The sequence below is a fragment of the Salvelinus sp. IW2-2015 genome, linkage group LG7 (genome assembly GCF_002910315.2).
Source record: "Salvelinus sp. IW2-2015 linkage group LG7, ASM291031v2, whole genome shotgun sequence".
Taxonomy (NCBI): Eukaryota; Metazoa; Chordata; class Actinopteri; order Salmoniformes; family Salmonidae; genus Salvelinus; species Salvelinus sp. IW2-2015.
Window position 1 is genome coordinate 6,502,712 of NC_036847.1, and position 20,524 is coordinate 6,523,235.

Sequence of the window (20,524 nt, forward strand, 5' to 3'; positions counted from 1 at the left end):
AGCATACCATGGTTAGCAGATGTTAATGCGAGTGTAGCGAAATGCTTGTGCTTCTAGTTCCGACAATGCAGTAATAACCAACAAGTAATCTAACCTAACAATTCCAACATACAACTACTACCTTATACACACACACAAGTGTAAAGGGATAAAGAATATGTACATAAAGATATATGAATGAGTGGTGGTACAGAACGGCATGGCAAGATGCAGTAGATGGTATAGAGTACGGTATATACATATGAGATGAGTACTGTAGGGTATGTAAACATAAAGTGGCATAGTTTAAAGTGGCTAGTGTCGTATGTATTACATAAAGATGGCAAGATGCAGTAGATGATTAAGAGTACAGTATATACATATGAGATGGGTAATGTAGGGTATGTAAACATTATATTAAGTGGCATTGTTTAAAGTGGCTAGTGGTACATTTTTCCATAATTTCCATCAATTCCCATTTTTAAAGTGGCTGGAGTTGAGTCAGTTGTTGGCAGCGGCGCTAAATGTTAGTGGTGGCTGTTTAACAGTCTGATGGCCTGGAGATAGAAGCTGTTTTTCAGTCTCTCGGTCCCTGCTTTGATGCACCTGTCTGACCTCGCCTTCTGGATGATAGCGGGGTGAACAGGCAGTGGCTTGGGTGGTTGTTGTCCTTGATAATCTTTATGGCCTTCCTGTGACACGGGTGGTGTAGGTGTCCTGGAGGGCAGGTAGTTTGCCCCCGGTGGTGCGTTCTGCAGACCTCACTACCCTCTGGAGAGCCTTACGGTTGTGGCGGAGCAGTTGCCGTACAGGCGGTGATACAGCCCGACAGGATGCTCTCGATTGTGCATCTGTAGAAGTTTGTGAGTCTTTTGGTGACAAGCCGAATTTCTTCAGCCTCCTGAGGTTGAAGAGGCGCTGCTGCGCCTTCTTCACAACGCTGTCTGTGTGGGTGGACCAATTCAGTTTGTCCGTGATGTGTACACCGATTAGCTACTAGCTGGGTTATATTATTAAACTGTATGTTACAAAATGCAGTTCCTAAGTTAGCTAGCTAATAGCGGACTAATAAAATTTGATTTGATTTGATTTGAACTCACTCAGAAACAGGTAGCTACAGTGAGTACAAAAGAACTCTGACCTGATGCATAGCTACTGGCCCTCTGAAGCTAAGCCACCGTTCTAGCGCACGTCGCTCGTCTTTAAACTTTTAGAACCCTCCCCAAACCATAAATGAAGGTTCTTTTAGAATTTTTAGCAGCGAGGGAGAACAAGTGTTAGTAAATAACACTTTGTGAGCTTCTTTTTGCTCCTACCCATGTTTTCGTGTCATGACTTGACACTTCAAACGGAGGAGGGGAGTTTTAGGGGCTCTTCCAGGTAGACTTGGCTAACAGAGCTTTTACAGCCTCCTAGATATGAGCAACGCTTCCTTTCCTAAAGCTCAGCTGGAAATAGCAAGCTTCCTACTGCCTATACCAACTACAGTCATATCAGGGGTTGGCCTTTTCAAATGGATGGGAATGATTACAAGTTAACAACATCACGTGTAGCGCAAACACAGTCACCTAGAAAGAAACACACACAACAACCATAGAAAGACACACATCSATAGCCTGCATGCATTCCCACTCTTGCGCGCGTGAACACACACACATTACAGGCAGTGGTCTGACATGATTTCCGCGCTCTGTTTGTTTTAAAAGCCCTTCTCCCCCTGAGGTCTGAACACTCATTACTCTCAGTGCAGAACGGAATAAGCCACACTGTAAAGGGGCTCTCTCTCTCTGCAGGCTTACACTGCATCTTTACAATACATTAAACCCCACTCACACACACACACAAACACAGACGCACAGATGCACACACACACACCCACGCTTACACAAAAACGTACACACACACACACACATTACTCTACCATATTAACAAACACACATAAGGCATAAGCATAAAAATGCATTGTACTTAGACAGATGCTTAAAGTCTCAATGATCTTAACTACACATTATCCTCCTTATTCCTACCCAAATGTACAGATCTATCTACCGGGTCACATGGAAGGTACACTGGCCAAAAGTATGTGGACGCCTGCTTGTCGAACATCTCGTTCCAAAATCATGGGCATTAACATGGAATTGGTCCCCTCTTTGCTGCTATAGCAGCCTCAACTCTTCTGGGAAGGCTTTCCACTAGATGTTGGAACATTGCTGCGGGGACTTCCATTCAGCCACAAGAGCATTAGTGAGGTCGGGCACTGGTGTCTGGCGATTAGGCCTGGCTCGCAGTCGGTGTTCCAATTCCTCCCAAAGGTGTTTGGTGAGGTTGAGGTCAGGGCTCTGTGCAGGCCAGTCAAGTTCTTCCACACCAATCTCGACAAACCACTACTGTTCGAACCTCATTTTGTGCATGGAGACACTGTCATGCTGAAACAGGAAAGGGCCTTCCCCAAACGGTTGCCACAAAGTTGGAAGCACAGAATTGTCTAGAATGTCAGTGTATGCTGTAGCATTAAGATTTACCTTCACTGGAACTYAGGGACCTAGCCCGACCCATGAAAAACAGCCCCAGACCATTATTCCACCTCCACCAAACTTTACAGTTGGAACTATGCATTCGGGTAGGTAGTGTTCTTCTGGCATCCACCAAACCCAGATTTGTTATTTGGACTGCCAGATGGTGAAGCGTGATTCATCASTCCACTTTCCACTGCTCCAGAGTCCAATTGTGGTAGGCTTTACACCYCTCCAGTCGATGCTTGGCATAGCGCATGGTGATCTTCGGCTTATGTGAGGCTGCTCAGCTATGGAAACCCATTTCATCAAGCTCCCGACAAACAGTTCTTGTGCTGACGTTGCTTCCAGAGTCCGTTTGGAACTCAGTAGTGAGTGTTGCAACCGAGGACAGACAATTTTTACGCGTTCAGCGCTTCAGCACTCGGCGGTCCTGTTCTGTGAGCTTTTGTGGCCTACCTACTAAGCCGTTGCTGCTCCTAGACGATACCAGCAGAAAGGGCAGAAATTTTACGAACTGACTTGTTGGAAAGGTGGCATTCTATGACGGTGCCAAGTTGAAAGTCACTGAGATTTTCAGTAAGGTCATTCTACTGCAAATGTTTGTCTATGGAGACTGCATGGCTGTGTTCTCGATGTTATACATTTTATTCACAGCAACAGGTGTGGCTAAAATAGCCAAATCCACTAATTTGAAGGGGTGTCCACATACTTTTGTGTAGTTGACAACTACTGTATGTACAGTATATAATGAGAAATTACTCATTGACTATACTGTACTTACACAGACAAACACACACACACACACACACTAAATATGCCTGAACGCTCCCTACAGGATGTATTTATGTGTGTTGAATAAGTAAAGGATGATGCTGACAGAGGAAAGAGAGAGAGGGTATTGAACCCTGCTGTCTCTTGTGTTTAATAAAGGGCATTACAGATGGATTATATAATGGGAAAATCCTATAACTGGAGCAGGAAGAGAAGGATCTCTTTACGGACACTGTAAACTGTGTGAACTCTTGCCATCCCATGCATGACCAGTCAAGAACACAATTATGTAAGTTGGACGGTAAACAAAAGTGTACAACACACATTTTAAAACCCCCGTAGAGTCAATCTAAGTAACATAATAAAATGATCCCCGTCAAAATCCGTCAGTTTAAGCTAGAAATATCTGTTGTTTTGCATTGAATGCGTCTCAATCCACCGCATTCACCTGTGTTACACTTCCTCATCTGAGGTGAAAGGTGACAGAGCTAGAGCACTGTTTGTCAGACCATGAGACGTCCCGAAAATCGGTCTTCTCACTAAAAAGTCTGTAGCGTCCGAAACGTTTGAAAGACTAACTATTATAACCACTCCATGGAAAAGGTGTTAGGGGGCTCGTCTAAAATTGGTACCGTCGTTGTGCCTAGCATGTCTACCTCATTTCTACCAGCATGTCACCTGTGAAACTATAAGCGAAAATACTCTGGATCACCTTTACTCCACACAGAGAAGCATTCAAAGCTCTCCCTCGCTCTCCATTTGGCAAATCGGACCATAATTATATCCTCCTGATTCCTGCTTACAAGCACAAACTCAAACAGGAAGTACCCGTGACGCTCCCAATACGGAAGTGGTCCGATGAATTGGATGCAAAGCTACGGGGGACTGTTTCGCTAGCACAGACTGGAACATGTTCCGGGATTCATCCGATGGCATTGAGGAGTTTATCACATCAGTCTCCGGCTTCATTAATAAGTGCATCGACAACGTCGTCCCCACAGTGACCGTACGTACGTACATATCCCAACCAGAAGCAAGGATTACAGGCAATATTACAGGCTAGAGCTGCCGCTTTCAATGAGAGGGACACTAACCCGGACCCTTATAAGAAATCCTGCTACGCCCACTGACGTCATCAACCAGGACTAAGATCGAATCCTACAACACCGGCTCTGACACTCGTCGGATGTGGTAGGGCTTGGACAAAAGGAACACCTGTGTGAGAATGCTGACCACAGCTCAGCGTTCAACGCCATAGTGTCCTCCAAGCTCGACACTCAGTTAAGGGACTGAACACCTCCCTCTGCAACTGGATCCTGGACTTCCTGACGGGCTGCCCCCAGGTGGTGAGGGTAGGCAACAACACATTTGCCACGATGACCCTCAACACGGGGGCCCCTCAGGATTGCATGCTTAGTCCCCTCCTGTATTCCCTGTTCACCCACGACTGTGTGGCTGCGAAGGACTCCAAAACCATCATAAAGTTTGCCGACAGACAACGGTGGTAGGCCTGATAACCGACAACAATGAGACAACCTATAGGGAGGAGGTCAGTCAAACAAAGGAGCTGATCGTGGATTCACATCGATGGGGCTGTAGTAGAGCGGGTCGAGAGCTTAAAGTTCCTTGGTGTCCACATCACTAAGGATCTATCATGGTTCAAACACACCAACACAGTCGTGAAGAGGGCACCACAACACCTCTTCCCCCTCAGGAGGATGAAAAGATTTGGCATGGGCCCTCTTATCCTCAAAACGTTCTACAGCTGCACACTCGAGAGCATCTTGACTGGCTGCATCACCGTTTGGTACGGCAACTGCTTGGAATCCGACCGCAAGGTGCTACAAAGGGTAGTGCTTATGGCCTAGTTTATCACTGCGGCCGAGCTCTCTGCCATCCAGGACCTCTATACCAGGCGGTGTCAGAGGAAGGCCCAAAAAATTGTCAAAGACTCCAGCCACCCAAGCCACAGACTGTTCTCTCTTCTACCGCACAGCAAGCGGTACCAGTGCACCAACTCTGGAACCAACAGAACCGTGAACAGCTTCTACCCCCAAGCCATAAGACTTCTAAACAAGGCTGCTAAATAGCTCATCAAACGGCTAACCGGATACCTGCATTGATCCTTTTTTGCACGAACACACTAACTCTTCTGAACATAAGGTACATAGCTACCTCAATTACCTCGTACCCCTGCATGTCGACTCGGTACTGGTACTCCCTGTATATAACCATGTTATTTTCTACTCCCTATATATAGCCATGTAATTTTCTACTCCCTGTATATAGCCATGTTATTTTCTATTTTCATGTTGTTTTTACTCGTTATTTCCATTCGTTATTCACTGTGTATTTATTCCTCGTTTCACTATTTCTATTTTCTAAACTTTAACTTGGAACATAAGTAAGTGTTTCACTATTAGTCTACACCTGTTGTCTACGAAGCATGTGACAAATACAACTGATTTAATGCTCATTTGCCTTTCCTCTCCAAAGCTCTCTGTCTACACCCATATGTACTGTGCAGACACACACAAACACAGATACACATGCAGGCACTCGCGCACGCACACACACAAAAGAGGGGAAGTGGTGTTGTGTGTTGGTGCCCCAGGGAAGGAAAGACAGACAGATGGACGGAGACAGATATCAGATGAGTACAGGCCTGGCCTGCTGTCCTGCTGGGATCTTAGACCGACTTTATTACATCTTAATCTCCCCTCTCTCTAGTCTTAGTAAAGAGCAGGGAGATAGAGAGAGAGAGAGCATGAGAGCCAAAGAGAGAGAGAGAGAGAGAGAGAGAGATTGTGAAGGGGAGAAGAGAGGGGAGGGAGAGCCAGGCAGGAAGACACAAACAGCAGCACGCACAATGAATCTGACAGACTTGCTCTCAGACTGACTGTATTTCATTATAATCTCATAACACTCCAGTCCTAGAGGAGAGGAGTCGGCTGAGAGAGGCTGAATAAAAGCTCTGTAAATAGACCAGCAGGTCACACAAAAAAAACACTGGCCATATAAAAGCTCTTTAACAAACTAAAAATGCATGACTGTTGTACAGTAGAATAAATCACAAACCATCCTTGCCAGGAAGTTTATCATTTCATGCCCATGTTGCCTCTTTCATTTAATTCACAAAAATAACATAAATCGTGGAACAAGAGCCTAAGTATCTCAAATACCCCTCATTCGCATTTTCTGACAGGCCCTTCCCACACCCTCTCTCTTCCCCACACACACAAACCAACTCCATCTCTCTCACACACATCTCTCTCTCCCCCTCCCTCTCTCACACATCCAGCCACACTTTCTCCCTCTGTCTCTCACCTGTGACAGTGATGAGCATGGGGGCCACCAAGGCTCTGTTGTTGTCCAGCTTGCGGCTCAGCCGGATCTCCCCGCTGCTGTGGTTGAGCAGCAGCAGGTGTAGGTCGTTTCCCCGGGCAATGGAGTAGTACAGGTGGTCTGACACATCGGGGTCGTGGGCCGGCACCCGGCCGATCACGTCGCTGGGGAAACTGTTGGAGCGGTTGGACACAAAGTTGTTGAAGACGATCTGGAAGTCCTGGAGCTGGGGCCGGTTGTCGTTCTGGTCCACCAGCCGGATGCGCACCGTGGCCCGGCTCACCAGGGGGGCTGAGGTGGCCTGGACCACGATCACGTACTCAGAGCGGGCCTCGTAGTCCAGGTCGATGAGGGAGGTGAGCTCCCCGGAGAAYATGTCCATCTGGAAGATCTCAGGGATGTTACCTTCTACGATTTGATACATGATCTGGGCATTGGTCCCCTCGTCTGGGTCTGTGGCTGTGATCTGGGCCACCACCGACCCCACAGCGCTGTTCTCCTTCACCAGAACCTCAAAGTCGTCTGCCGGGAAGACAGGAGCGTTGTCGTTGACGTCGAGAACCGTCACCTGGATGTGGACGGGCGTCCGCTGGGGAGGCACACCACGGTCCACGGCGTACGCCGTCAGCTCATAGAATGGGACACTCTCGCGGTCCAGACGYCGGACRGTGCGTACGATGCCCGATGTGGGCTCGATGGTGAAGTCTCCGTCACCGTCCTCCCCATTCTGGAAGGTGTACTGGACGCGGCCGTTGGCGTGGGCATCTCGGTCCATTGCGGATATCTGTAGCACGCTAGTGAAGGGTGGGGCGTCTTCACTGARGGTGCCCTGGTACCTGGGGCTGAGGAACTGTGGTGCGTTGTCGTTCACATCGTTCACATTCACCTCTACGTAGGTGGTGTCAGACTTCTGTGGGATGCCGTTGTCCCGTGCGGTGATGGCCAGTGTGTAGGTCATCTGGTCCTCGTAATCCAGCTCGGCTTGCAGGGTGATGGCTCCGCTGGACGGGTCAATGCGGAACTGGGGGATGTTGTCTTCCAGGAAGTAGGTGATGCGAGAGTTTTCACCAACGTCYTCATCCGTGGCGCTGATGACCACGACCGTGCTGCCCGGGGGGCGGTCCTCGTTCACGGTCACTGAGTAGTGAGCGCTCTGGAACACGGGCCGGTGTGTGTTGGCGTCCGTGATGTTGACGTGGACCTGGCACGTGTCATGTAGCGTGCGGTCGGAAGCCGTCACAGTCAGAACGTATCGGCGCTCCTGTTTGTAGTCGAGCGGCAGTGCTAGAGAGAGCATCCCCGACCCTCCGGCTGTGCTTATAGCAAAGCGGTTACGCGTGTTGCCCCCCGTGATCTGATAGGTGACCGCACTGTTGACATCACGGTCGACCGCGGTCACAATGACCACACTGGTGCCTACAGCTGCATCCTCGTTGAGCCTCACAAAGTACTCTTTCTGCAGGAACTCTGGCCTGTTGTCGTTGACGTCCATCACTGTTATGGTCACGCTGGCTGTGGCAGAGAGAAGTGGGATGCCATAGTCTCTGGCCTCCACCCCAAAGAAGAAGTGTTCCACAGACTCCCGGTCGAGAGCCGAACTGACCGTCACCCAGCCGGTGGCGGAGTTAATGACGAAGGGCGTGTCAGGGCTGGTGCCAGTCAGCCTGTACTCCAGACGGGCGTTGTCCCCAGAGTCGGTGTCGATGGCCTGGATGTGGAGGATGGAGCTGCCCACGGGGGCGCTCTCCAGCACTGACGCCTGGAACGGCGTGGACACGAAGATGGGAGGGTTGTCATTGACGTCGGTCACCTGCACGCTGATGATACCTGTGTTATTGGAGAGGGGTGGCCGGCCGTTGTCCTGGGCTCGAACCCTCAGAGTGTATTCCCTCTCTGCCTCGAAGTCCAGAGGGGCAACTACCTGGATCTCCCCCGTCACACTGTCGATTGAGAACTGGCCCCGGCTGTTCCCACTGATGATGTTGTAGTGGACAGCCGCGTTGCTATCCTTATCATGGTCCGTAGCGCTCACCCTCAGGATCTCCGAGTGGGGCCGGATGTCCTCCCTGACCGCCACCACATAGCGCTTCTCGCTGAACTGGGGCACGTTGTCGTTCTCGTCCAGCACTGTGATGAAGACCTTAACGATGGCCGAGCGCGGCCCGGGCTCCCTTCCCTGGTCGCTGGCCTCCACGTGGAGGGTGTAGCGCTCGTTGGTCTCCCGGTCGACCACGCCCCGCGTGGTGATCAGCCCTGAGCGGGGGTCAATCTCAAATGCGGCCCGGGCCGCAGCAGCTGTGTCTCCTATGAAGCGGTAGCGGATGTTGGCATTGGACGGGGCATCCAGGTCAGTGGCTCGGAGCTGCAGGATGGGATAGCCCTCCTCCACGTTCTCCCGGATGGTCTCCCGGTACTCGGTGTGCTCAAAGATAGGCGAGTGGTCATTGCGGTCGGCCACAGTGATTGCCACCATGGTGGTGCCAGAGAGGCGTGGAGAGCRGTGGTCTGACGCCGTGACCCGGAAGTAGTGCAGGTCCATGTGCTCCCTGTCCAGCACCTGGGAGGTGGTGATGAGGCCTGTGTCGGGGTCGATGTGGAAGTAGTCAGTGGATCTGCTGTTCATGAGAGGGGCCATGGTGTAGCTGAGCCTGCCTGCTTCACCTGCGTCTGGGTCGGTGGCTGACATGGCTATGACTGAGGAGCCTGGGGGCTGGTTTTCTGGAACCTGCACCTGGAAGTTATACTGGGAGAAGTGAGGGTGTCTGTTGGCAGCTCGGCGAGCGCGCCCCACCACCAAAACCTCTTTCCCTCTGTCCTCCTCACCTTCATCTTCCACGGTCTGCCTTCCCAAGCTTCTCTCTCCCCTTGACCTGTGCCTTTCCTCCTCGTCTTCCTGTGTGCTTTCAGGCCCCTGCCACACTCTCTCCCCCTCCCCTTTTCCTCCTGCTCCACTCTGTGTCTGTGTGAGGCTGGCCCTCTCCTGACCCTTCTCTCTCTCTCCCTCTGCCTCTACAGTTGCATCTGTCTGGGCTGTGGCTCCCTTTCTTATTCCCTCTGACTCCCACTCCTCCACTTCCTCCCTCCATGCCTCTCTGGCCTGTCTCTCTCCCTCCCCCGCCTGTAATTCGCCTCCCCCAGACCCCTCATCAACTTCGCCCCCCATATGCCTTTCTGGCTGACTGACACCTTCCTGTTGTAATGACACCAGTTTACCTGATTTTAATTGCAGGCGAGTGCCCCCCTGGACAGTAGTTAAGCTGTCGCCTGAGCTGCTGTCAACACACGCAGTGTCGAGCAATTCTTCAGGGACCAAGCCCAGCTGTGTCTGTGAGCATGGTCCGCTCAGATCCACTGACGCCTGTCTACTATTGACACCATTTCTTTCATCATTCATCTGAATATTCTCCTCTTTGTTGTTGTTGTTGTTGTTGTTGTTGTTGTTGTTGTGGTTCTGGTTGTAATTTCTGATATTGTTATTATTATTGACGTTGTGAACATTCTCCCCCAAAAATGGCTGAAAGTGGTGAGCCGAATATGCATGTTTACTTGGAGAAAGCTGGGTAGAGGTTTTCATGGGTGCTGTCCATTGTGCCTGTGGTGCTGAACCTATTTGAAGAGGAGGGGGTCTGTAGAGGAGGCTTGTCCGTGGCTGGGAATGTGAGTCTGAGTCACTATCCCGTTTAATCAGATTGAGCTCCATGGAGAATGAGAAGGGGTTTGTGATAACGAGATCCCTGTGAGTAACACCAGACTTAATTGCACCAGCGTGTACCGAGGKTGATATTGTGAGAGCGGTGATGGAAGACAATATAGGCGTGACGATAGCTGACTCATTGTGAGCTGGCTCAGACTGAGGATAAGGAACATTGGCTCGAGCAGCCGATTCTGCTGCCTGTATGTCGTCATGGAATAAGGAAAATGAGCTAGTAGAATTTCTGTTTTCATTACCGGTTCCGTTAGATGGCAAACATAGACTATCAGTGATATTTGTGGTGGGGGGAAATTGGATGTCGAGATTACTCACTTCTATGCTTCCCCTGGGACCCATAACGTTGGCTGAAAGTCCTCCCCCCATATCCATCCGCTGCAAACCACAACACCTCGTTCCGGGGAGAGACCCCCAGGGTAACCCCTTACTCTCTACCCGGGGTTGAGCGCTCTGTTCTCGGCCTGCCAACACTGATATTCTCTGTGGAGGAGCAGCCGGCTCCTTAAGCTTAGTTGTTAGATAAACAGAGGCCAAATCCTTATCCAGATAATTTTTGTTCACGTGTTTGTTGCCTTGTGCCATCTCTCCCTCCCTCCTCCTGCCCAGAACCATGGCATGCCCAGGACTGGAGCGGGTATGCCTGAAATAACAACCTGTGAGGGCCATGGCCCCATCAGTAATCCCGGGTGACTGGTAACATCTGGCTGCGCTGCCTGCGGTGGCTGAGGTGAGATAGCATGGGCAGGGCCCATGCGCCACGCTCCTCCCCGTTCTCCCAATGGCTTTAGTAAACGAACGATTACAACCATCACTGGTGAGATCGATAACATTGTGACTACTTAAATGAGAACAAGCACCGGTGGCCACCTCGCCGGCGTCCAAAGCATTATTGCCCAAATGAGAGCGAGGAGGGCCCCATGGCAGCTGTCCAMGTGGTTGCTTAGCTGTAGATATTTGCTGTGTTGGGGGAAGTGGCCGGTGAAGGGTCCTTGTACACCTGTGAGAAGCCCCTCGAACGTCTCTAGTAATCCCCGACGACTCGCTCTCAGGTCCCTGGTGTTGGCCGCGCACAAAGACTCTCCCTGTGTCGGGTTTGGCGGGCGTCAGACAGGGTGGTGACCGCGCGCAAACTCTAGTACTTTGTATATACCGCTTTTTGGCCTTTTGAACCCGCGAAGAGAAAACAGTTGAAACAACGCCCCTCTCCCCACCGCTGCTCCTGCTCCTACCTGCAGGATGGGGGTGCCTGACTCCATTCCACGGCCCTCTCGCACCTCCTTCTTCGGTGCACAACGGTTCAAAGGGGTCTCCGTGCGCCCCTTGCCATATAAAAAGACTCCACACCGGGAATGCTGGTTCCGATGGGAGACGTTGTAACGTCCACCTGGGGCAGATCACCGAACCACTGCTGCTCGCCAAGACCCCAGCTTCCCTTGGATGGCTCGGTGTCTCAGGGCAGGGTCCCYGGCTCCAACGACAGGTCCCTGCTAACTTCCCCGGGTTAACCGCGAACAAAGGGCTGAGGAGCAGGTGGAGAAGAAGTGGTGAGAGCAGGCTGGAACCCAGTAGCAGTGCAGCCATTAGTCTGGTAAGATCCTTTCTCCTCTCCCCCTTTCTCCCTCTCACCCCTCTCTCTTTCTCTCTCCCTCTCTCTCGCTCTCTTCGAGTGCGTCTCTCTCTCTTCCGTCGCCGGCTAGGTAGCCAGCTCCAGCGGCACCGCCCGACACCTTCCCCCGCGCTCCCCCGTCTCTCCGTGGGCCCGGGAAGTTGGCATTTACTCGCTGTGTTCGGTAGAACTCGGTCTGTCGGCGTCAGGGGTGCAGCAACTCTCCCTTTCATTCATATCCAACATGGCTTTCAGCAGACCCCGGTGGTACTATCCATCCTCGCGTTACGCTCTCCTCCTCCTCTCAACACCCCTCCCCCTCGCTGCTCTCTTCCTCCACCTCCCTGGTTTATTCCAGCTCGCAGGGCTGTTAAACCACCGTAGCCGCCATATCCACAACTGGAAAGCGACACGGAACTATATCTCACTCGCATTCATATTTTAGTCAACCCATCTAAATAAATTAAAGTGTATATAGGCTATAGCGGAACATAGTAGCAATGAAGCATATGCAACCTAATGCCATTTTGGTAATAATTATAAATATGTAGGCTTTATTAAATATTACATTATAACACAGAGGGCACTGTAAATTATATTTATTATTGCACATTTTCTGTCACTTGTAGCCTAATACATTTTAAACACAGTTAGGCCTATGTTATATAGTCTACGAAAATGAATTGAGCCTCTCCATGACGTCATGCTCTGCCTACACATCGATGAGTAATTAGTAGGCTACCTATTCATTGCTTTTCCTTCGATATGGTCATCACCCTTCACTTATTAGTTTAATCAAACATGAATTTATATGAATATGACCAATATATTTCGTTGTATTTACAAAGTGGATTAAAAGTCGTTTATATGGAAATATGGTAATTTTTATTGCAAATTCAGTCACATAATTCATTCTGATGGTGAATTCTACGACCTAAAATGAAATCCCCACATTTTGGAAATGGCTGAGGGAGGGAAGGCGTGTCTGGCAGCCTTGACTTGCATCATCGGATGTGTTGTGGCACAAAATAGTTCTGCTATGAAAACCAATCTGTGTTTCTCTCAGTCTGGCTGTCGCCGCCGCCACGGTTGGAGCTGATCCACGTATGTTGAAATATTCATGCTCCGACCACAATAATGAAGTGCACAAAAAAACGCAAACCCCTCGCGCTCTATGTTCTCGCTTCTATCCTTCTCTCGGAGCTGAGAACTGTAAGCCATTAGGCGCGAGGAAGCGAGGGGCAGGCAGTCAGCCATGTTGGGTATCATTYCTCGCCTTGCCTGCACACCAACAATAATTGCTGTGAAAAGTAGGTTAGGTTATACTGGCGAGCCGCCCTCGGTGATTAGGACGGATACATGTCGACACGCGCAAAGTCGTCTAGACAAACTGGTATTTGTGATAGTATACTGAAATAGTGGGATCCAAGTAGGCTAGAAAATCCAAGTAGGCTACATTATAGGCTTTGCTTCCATGATTTTCCTACGTTTAATATAAATAATGTATCTGGATATAAACACATTTTTGTATGAATGGAAAGTACCTGAAATGTGAAGTGACACCAAAGCAGTGTGCTGTAAAACTTGATCTGTTCATAATGTAGCCTAAAACCTTACTCAAAACATTTCACAAATATTCACTTTTACAAAATTGTAGGAAATGACACAAAAATAATACAGGCTCAGGCTCAGGCTATATTATGCAGAGGCCAATCAACTACGCAACATTGCTCTGGCAATGCAACATTCATTTTTAAGAGCAGTAATTAGTCTGCTATATACACTCCTCTTGGTTAATGCACGTTTCTACGCGGGTGCTTATGTATGTGCACGCATGCGTTTTAGAATGTATAGACACAGCACTCTTTTCAAGATGTGGGTGTGTCCAAATTTAGCTGCTTGGCTCCCCTCCACGCAACGGTGGATCAATAAGCTCTGACTCCTCACTGGGGGGTCTCCTAACTGCCGCAAGCCGCCATGCAAGACCCTGCTTTTCAACAGTGCGAGTTGCCATGGGAACAGTGAAAGTGGGGGTACTTTTAGCCTCTGGTGGATTATACCCCTCGGAGGGGTTGAGTGTGCAGAGAGGGAGGGGTGGTGTTGAGGCTTTCTTCACTCATTTTGCCTGCCAGTCACATACTCCGTAATTGCATGCCCCCGGCCCCTCTCTCCTTGTCTGACCAGGCCCCGTGCCAGTCGCCAGATCCTTCCCCCTCCCTGAACTCCTGAGCGGCAGGTGGTAGCGGAGGCCCGGTGTGCATCTGGCCTTGACCGGAAATGATGAGGCAGTAATACATTCATGAGAAGTGACGGAGGTGTGATTGGGACGGACATAGATTGACGGGTTGTCATTTACATCCACAATTTATGCTAGAGGAGGAGGACAAGGCCCTAGCCGTCCTGTCACTCAGACAGGTTGACACAGAGGGTCGCTATCCGGGAAGCCCCCCTCCTTCCCTCCCCTCTCTCTGTACAAGTCACGATGCCATATGGCGACAGCTGCGTGGCATGTGCGGGGTGATTGTGTGATTCTTGCCACAGCTTATTGGGCCTGTGGTTGCGTGTGAATAATAAGCCTCCGCACGCTTCACTGACTTGAATAGCATACCAAACAGCCATCAAAAGGGCCCTTAGCTCTCCGTGATCTCACAGTTGATTAGTGACATTCATGTATTCATTGGTCCAGACTCAAGTTCTATTGCAACCTGTTTCCCTATCACGTGCAAGGTGTGTGCTTTCCTTCCGTTCTTCAATGGAGTCTAAACCAAAAGGATGATGATGTCATTCATTATTTGGGGAGATTTGGACAGATTTCTCTGTCAAATAAACATATAAAGCAAATAGAATGAAAATCTCTTGATATGATGAAGAGAGCAGCAGGATCCCTTACACACACACACACACACACACACACACATACACATTCAGGTCACAGAGTTTTGTTGATAAAAATAGTGGATGGATGAAGGGAGAGTGGTAGAGAAAGAGAAGTTCATGTTCAGTGTGGGCAAACAACAGTAAACAAATATTTTACAGACTGTGAGAGTCTGTGTGTGTGCAGGGTTTATAGGCCAGCTGTGTGTCCTCTCTTAGTCAGCCAGTGACCCAAATCACGGAATAAAGAGAGAGAGAGAGGCGTGGGGGTGAAGCGTGGGAGAGAGAGTGAGTTGACATTTAAAAAAAGGGAATGAGGAAAATGAATTCACCGCAGAAATACATAAAACCTTACATATTCCCTACAGTCCCTGAACTGCTTTCATCACCATTGCTCTCTCACTACACATGCACAACTCCCCAAGCATACTCCCATAGAATGTATCAAATTGCAAATATTCTAATGAATGTGAACATTCAGGTAAAACACGGATGTAAAAATTCCATTGAATGAAATCATTCACGATAAAGGAACATTCAGGACATAAATCCACATTGGCATATTACTACCAATGCCAGATCAAATTGAATCCTCAAAATAGAACGTAGAAACACAGAGTCACTGTAATAGATATAGACTGAGATCTACACTGAMAGTACAAAACATTAGGAACACCTTCCCAGTATTGAGTTGCATCCCTTTTTGCCCTCAGAACAGCCTCAATTCATCTGAGCATGGACTCTACAAGGTGTTGAAAGCGTTCCACAGGGATGCTGGCCCATGTTGACTCCAATGCTTCCCACAGTTGTGTCAAGTTGGCTGGATGTCCTTTGGGTGGTGAATCATTTTTGATACACACGGGAAACTGTTGAGCATGAAAAACCCAGGAGCGTTGCAGTTCTTGACACTCTCAAACCGGTGCGCCTGGCACCTACTACCATACCCTGTTCAAAGACACGTAAATCTTGCCCATTCACCCTCTGAATGGCACACATAAGCATCAACACAACTCTGTGAGAAGGTGGTAAATGGGCAAGACAAAATATTTAAGTGCCTTTGAACTTGGTATGGTAGTAGGTACATAACAATGGCTAACTGTGAACGATTATCACATTGAGAAGGTGGTAATCGTCCACCTTGAGAAGGTGGTAATCGTCCACCTTGAGAGGGTGGTAATCGTCCGCCTTGAGAGGGTGGTAATCGTCCGCCTTGAGAGGGTGGTAATCGTCCGCCTTGAGAAGGTGTTAATCGTCCGCCTTGAGAAGGTGGTAATCGTCCACCTTGAGAAGGTCGTAATCGTCCACCTTGAGAAGGTGATAACAATGGCTAACTGTGGACGATTATGTAAATGCAGGTAAGTGCAGGCTGAAAAGTACCAGTGGCCTGGCCTTGCCCTAAGTCAGAGCAGATCCACTGAGGCCAGGGCCCAGTGAGACACTGCAGCCGGACCTTGGAGGTGGAAACACAAAAGTCTCAGCCTTTTTGGTAAAACACCCCGGGGTAAGTCTCAGGTGGAAAGTTGCCATAACTGCCAGGTCTGAGAGCTAGCAGAGCCACGGCGCTGTCAGGCTGGATCTAACCCTAACTGGATCACAGTCAAGTGAGATCAGGCTGGATGGAGGATCCCTATCACACTACTGTGGTCTGGGTTGCATCAGCCTGGCACCTGGCAGCCACCGGCCCGGGTCACACTGGATCCATTTCAGACGGGAACCTGACTAATCCAAATTGGATCAGCAGCAGCAGCTGAATGGACGGATCCAGCAGCAGCAGCAGCTGAATGGACGGATCTCTATCCCTAGGCCTTTATGGGACTTTATTAGCATTAACTAAAGAAGTGTATTATCCCTATAAGCAGAGCTATTCAACTAGGGTCCTGGAGGACTTGAACCCAGCAGGGCGTCCTCGCAGCCCCGGCCTCATGCTGACTGTAAATCATTATTGCTGGATGTGCAGTTAGTTTGATATAGGAGCTTCCTCACCACGTGGCTGGTTGAGAGGGTGGTTAAGAGGATATTGGATTAAACCAAAGTGCTGTGAGAAGATCAATACCCATGAACAGTAACGTGATCTGATCAGATACAGTATCAAGCAGCCTTCAGCCTATTTTCTTGGCCTGTGAATATGTGAAGAGGGTAGACCTACGCGCGCACTCACATGCGTACATAAACATGTCCGAAAGAACAGAATCAGGAAATACAAAATGATACACAGTTATAATCATAATGTACTAATTCGGGGATTCATTCAAACAATGGATGGTCTGTCTCATTTGCTCACAGTTAGGTATCCAGTACACAGCAAAATCAAGTTCAACCAGTTCCCTATTTTGTATTCAACCAGGGTAGAGCGAGGAGGAGAGAAAGCAAAGGGAGCCGCAGAACGAGAGCGGCAGAGAGAGGGCGAAAGAGAGGGGGAGAGAGAGGGCGAGAGAGAGGGGGAGAAGGGCTGGATGACAGCTGTTGCATGAGGAGTTTATCTGATTCAATCTATCCATCTCCGGGCCCCTGCCCCTACCATCAACCAACCCCCACAAAGTCACACGCTCTCCTCTCACCACACCCTGCACATTCAAAGGCACTCTGGGACACGCTCGACAGGAGCCACGTTCCCTTGAAAATAACCCGCTGCGTTATAAAATACCATTTATATTATCCCTCAGTAGAATCTCTTCCTCACAGTCACCACTCCCTCAGAGGATCTGTGACTCATTTAACAAGCACATTAAGTAGGAAATATCCTGGCTGTTCTGACTGATATCAGTCATTGTGTTGTTTGTGTTAAGACATCATTTGAGTCGTCTGGCACTGTGACAGTGTCTGTCTGCTCCTCAAGTCTCAGTTAGCCTCCCTCCAACCCCCAGTCTCTCATCCTGTCATTTCCTGGCTCGGTTGGGTATGCCCAGCCACACTCAGTCAAAGCACTTAAATACCCATCAATATCAGTAGCCTAGCCTACTCCCTCGCTCCCTCTTTTTCTCCCGCCCTCCTGTGCTCTCTCTCCTGCTCTCTCTCTCTCTCCCTGGCAACCACAAAGAATCACTCTACACTCACGAGCATCCCTGACCTCATTCATCTCTCTGTTTTCTCCCTCCTTTAAGACAGTAGATTTGCTCATAGCGATGACTGTGTGCTCTGCTTTCGCTTTCTGTATCCATCCCTCTGTTTCTGAACTACTTTCATGTTCACGTCCCTTTTTCTCTCTCTCTCCTCCCTCTATTGTCTCTGGCCAACCGAGGCCCGAGGGGAGTGATTGACAAGCAGGTAGGGTAGGAGAATTGGGACGCTTTGATAGGAGATGCAAAACAAGGCTGGCGGAAAATATCTGTCAGTAGAGCTCCACCCTGTGGCTATGTTCGTGTACTGCACCACTCCTGCCTAGTCTCGTCAGACTTCTAGTCCACTCTTTTAACTCATTGGCTGTGGGTAATGGGAACACACTCACACACTTCTGCACACACACACACGCACAAATTGTTTTCAAACTGTAATAACCAGTCTATTCCCAGAAAAAAAAAGCTGAAGTCATAGCATGTTGGACCAGAAATCTAGACAGTCAGATGGTAATCTGTGTATGCGCTAACTCACAGATATGAAAGAGAATGGTTAATCAACTATGGGGGGGGAACGTATATTCCCCTGCGAAATGGATAAACAGACGTTAGAAACAGCCGATTCCCCACATAAAMGCAGTCAGCGTAACACTGAACTTAGTGTCGCACCCTGGAAAACCCTGCCTGCCTCAAGACCTTTGGTCTGACGTCAGAAAACCTTCCCAATCACAAAGACTCGTTTTACATTGCTACCGTGTGCCCTAATGAATTGGTCCCGTGGTGGCTGTGTTGGGAGGAGAGCTCCAAGGCCAGCTGTTCCCGTCTCATTATGGGGGGGGGGATCAAAAGGACTCCAGCGGAGGGGGAAAAAGAATCACTCAGTTTGACATACAGAGAGCATAGAGCATGATGTGGCAGGACCAGCTAATGACGAGAGGGCCGAACCACCAATTATTCGCTATAGCCGTCAATGTGGATAAGTTTCTAATTGCGTGGCCCCGGCGTCCATTTTAATTGCCTTGCGTGAACTTGAGCATCCACAAATCTTTTTATATAAGCGCTATGATGGGGGAAGTGATCTAATATGGCCTACAAATTAATTATACTCATAACCAATTATTTCCGTAATCCCCAGGCGTTATGCAACCATTTATAGACTTGCCCCGTAACTCATCACACTTAACATGAACAACAAACAGCTGCACACGGTGCTGCAATGTGGTACATATACAAACCTTAACACGCATCTTAACACACACGGCAGCGGGGTCACCGAGGTCAACACTCATTTATTGATCTAGGTGTAAAATAGATTGGCCCGATGGACCGTTGACAACATTGTGGGAGAGAGAGAGAGTGCGAGTCCGTGTAAAGCTCGGGTCACCACCAACACACAAACGTACACAATAATAACAGTCCAAGATATGGCACAGAGCGACAATGGAGAACTGGGATCTGGGACAGTACTGTATAGTACTTTGGCACAAGAGAAGTACTGTGGTGGTGGTGGGTTAGTCTATGTCACATATATCATTCCATATACTGTATAGCTGCATTATATATATTGTGGTATCCCAGGAGGTCTACCCCGGGGGATGGTAATAGAGGGGAGGTACGTGAGGCGACGTTGGCTCCCTCTGCTGGGAATACGGGAGCTGGGCACCCCGACACGGATAGCTAAGTGGAGGTAATTAGAGGAAAGTGCCAACCAGCCGTGGAGGCTAAATAAAAGGAGCACGATGGCACACGTCGGGAGAGAAGGAAGAGAGACGGACACCAGTTAAGAGAGAGAAGGAAGACCGAGCAAAACCTAAGTTATTTCTCTTCTGTCTTAGTAAAGTTGTTTTTGCGGACTAAAGCCTCCCTGTCTCTGTGTCAATCTCTGCACGTGTAACAGTATAACTTCCGTCCCACTCCTCGCCCCTTCCTGGGCTCGAACCAGGGACCCTCTGCGCACATCAACAACTGACACCCTCGAAGCATCGTTACCCATCGCTCCACAAAAGCCGCGGCCCTTGCAGAGCAAGGGGAACAACTACTTCAAMGTCTCAGACCGAGTGACGTCACCGATTGAAACGCTATTAGTGCGCACCACCGCTAACTAGCTCGCCATTTCACATCGGTTACACACGCTCAACCCAACACCTCCACGGTTTACCACAGTATATATATATAATACTGACACAGCCAGTTCCAATGAAATATATATATTTGTATTATTCAAGTAGGAGGGGAAGGGGACAGTAAATGGCTCATGGTGGCCAGGAGCAATATCTAGTGATGAGGGCGGGGGCAGTGCTTACACGGTGTACATGCAGAGTGTGTAAATACTGTATCTATGGCTCTAGGGCAGTGTCTGTTAGCGGAATAGTGTCTATGGTATCATAAAAGGGAAGACTGAAGACAGGTAGATGTTCATTGGTTCAAAGGCAGTGAGGGTCTCCGGTAGAGGCTGCGTCTGTGGTACATCAGAGATACTGGTGATACGTCTGGGGAGACCAAGACTTCACAGAGGGGGGKAAATGATCTATACAGTTTCTTTCATCAACAGTAAATAGACTGGGTGTAATACAAGGTGTATGTCACATATACYTAAGTACGTGAGGACTTCACAGGGTTTTAATTGGGGGGGAGATAAAAGCCTAATAATAGCTACAGTASAGTACCACCT

General features: G+C 49.1%; 1 pseudogene; it reads right to left on the bottom strand.

Moving 5' to 3' along the window:
• LOC111966898 (cadherin EGF LAG seven-pass G-type receptor 3-like) overlaps window positions 1–11,234 on the bottom strand; it is a 58,426-nt pseudogene extending 47,192 nt beyond the window's left edge.
• Window positions 11,235–20,524: the final 9,290 nt, after the last annotated feature.